Below are 2247 nucleotides of genomic sequence, written 5' to 3'. Positions count from 1 at the left end.
AATAAAATAAAATAAAATAAAATAAAATAAAATAAAATAAAATAAAATATGTCCAGACTCATCCTCCAGAGATTCTGCTTCGGTAAGGTGGAGGTTGGGCCTAGGAACCTGCGTTTGTTGCAAGCATTCTCCCGGACCTCTGGGAAGTACTGCTTTACCAATTGGGGCAAGTTTTGTAATGAATCCTAGGAAGTGTCTACAGATGGGCCTGGGCGGTAGTAGCTGAAAACTGTGTAGGAATATCTTCCTGGGATGGGATCCCTAGATTTTACAAATTCCTCAAAGAGGTATCTGACCCCAAACAGGTTACAAACAAGGAGTCTTTGTCCTACAGGGATGTATGCAGAAGAGGGAGCCCCTAGGGGGTGTCCCTCTGGGTCAGCTATGACTGGAGGCCTGGGCTCAAATGTCCCCCTTAACCTGTGCCCACACCCCAGGCCCGCCTGAAGCCTGAGCTGAGGCCTGGCTTCCCACAGTCGTATTGTCCACCCCAGACACCCCGCCTGTCTCCCATCTTCCCATTCTTCCCTCCCCTGCCCTGCCCTGCCCCTTCCTCCCCACTCTAGCAGTCCCCTTAGTTAGGATGCAGCCTTGTGCCGGATGGGGATTTCAGAGGCAAAGCCATGACGGTGCTGTGATCACTTGTGAGCTTTGGTGTTGGGCACGCAGCCCTCCTCACCCGTGAGGGCAGCTGTGTGTAATGTGTTTAAGTCTGTGGGAGTGGGAGGGAGGCTCGGCTCTGATATTGGAGACTCACGCCCAGTTAGGTTAACCCTTTCCTGCTAAGAGCCAGCCTCTGTCTCCCTGCACGCCTTACCACTCCAGCTGCCACACTCCCTGTGGGAGTGAGCTTCAGAGAGTGGGGTGAGTGTGGAGAGGAAGTGAGGCATAAAGGAAAGCATCACTCTCCATCTAAGTAGTAGTGGCAATTTCTCTCCCTGGTGTCTCCACCCCAACAGGAGATGACCTCGTGATAATGACGATAATGATGTGACACTCTTTCTATGGCCCGTGGGTGCCTGCTTTGGAAAGCTGGCTAGTCTTTAAGGGTTCAACTGTGTGTGTGTGTGTGTGTGTGTGTGGTATACAAATGCAGATGTGAACGTGATTTGGGGGTGCTCACAGGGGCCGGCAGTGTCACCTCTGAGAATGCCGTACCGGTGGGCACAGGCCAGGAAGCAGAGTCATCAGGTCTCAGGTGAGTGTGTATTTCAGCTTTTTGTAGCTATATTTGTTTGTCCTAAGCAGGGTGCACGGTGGGGCCAGCCCCTCTGGCCAGAGGTTTATTTGAAAGTCATCTCGAATGAGCACGATGGCCTCTCCATAGCCTTGGCACCCCAGGAAGAGCAGACTGCCCTTGACCTTTCATCACACTTGGAACCCCAGCCTTGTCTGAACACCGGGAGGTGTTTCAAAGTCACCCGCAGCCCCTCTCATCTGTGAGGATCTGAATGCAGGCCTGGGTGTGAACTCAAGGCTGGTCTTGGGGCAGTGAGCAGAGGAGAGGGCAGGCCAGAGGTGGTTCCGACTGGAGGCTGCCCAGGGCTGCCACTGGAGCCCTCCAGCCAGCCGATGGCCAGGCTGGAGTCAACCCCTCCCTGCCCAGGGCTGCATTCTGCCCCACCACGGGCCCCCCTGCCCCCTCCCCGCCCCCCCAACTTCTGCCAGCTAGTACACCCTTTTCCCCAGGGGTGAATGAATGGGACAGGTGAAAGGCATTACTTGTCCTTTTCCTGCCAACTCTTCCAACCCTTGGCTTACCAGAGGGATAGCCTCCAAATCACAGACCCCAGATGTACCCCAGACAGCAAGCTTGGCCCATTTCTAGGCAGCCATGGGCACTGCCTTATTGCTGCATACCCCGCCTCACTCACAGCCCCACAGGGGTGAGCCCTGCCTGTTGGATCACCATCATATTCCAGTCCCTAGCACAGGGACTGCCCAGGCACCATCTTCAATGTTGGAGACCCCACAAGGAGAATGGCCCTTCTGAACCACCCCGAGCTCTTCCATTCTTTTTTTTTTTTTTTTTTTTTCAACGTTTTTTATTTATTTTTGGGACAGAGAGAGACAGAGCATGAACGGGGGAGGGGCAGAGAGAGAGGGAGACACAGAATCGGAAACAGGCTCCAGGCTCCGAGCCATCAGCCCAGAGCCCGACGCGGGGCTCGAACTCACGGACCGCGAGATCGTGACCTGGCTGAAGTCGGACGCTTAACCGACTGCGCCACCCAGGCGCCCCTCTTC

The sequence above is a fragment of the Panthera uncia genome, assembly GCF_023721935.1.
Source record: "Panthera uncia isolate 11264 chromosome B3 unlocalized genomic scaffold, Puncia_PCG_1.0 HiC_scaffold_1, whole genome shotgun sequence".
Taxonomy (NCBI): Eukaryota; Metazoa; Chordata; class Mammalia; order Carnivora; family Felidae; genus Panthera; species Panthera uncia.
Note: the sequence above shows the minus strand (reverse complement) of the source record.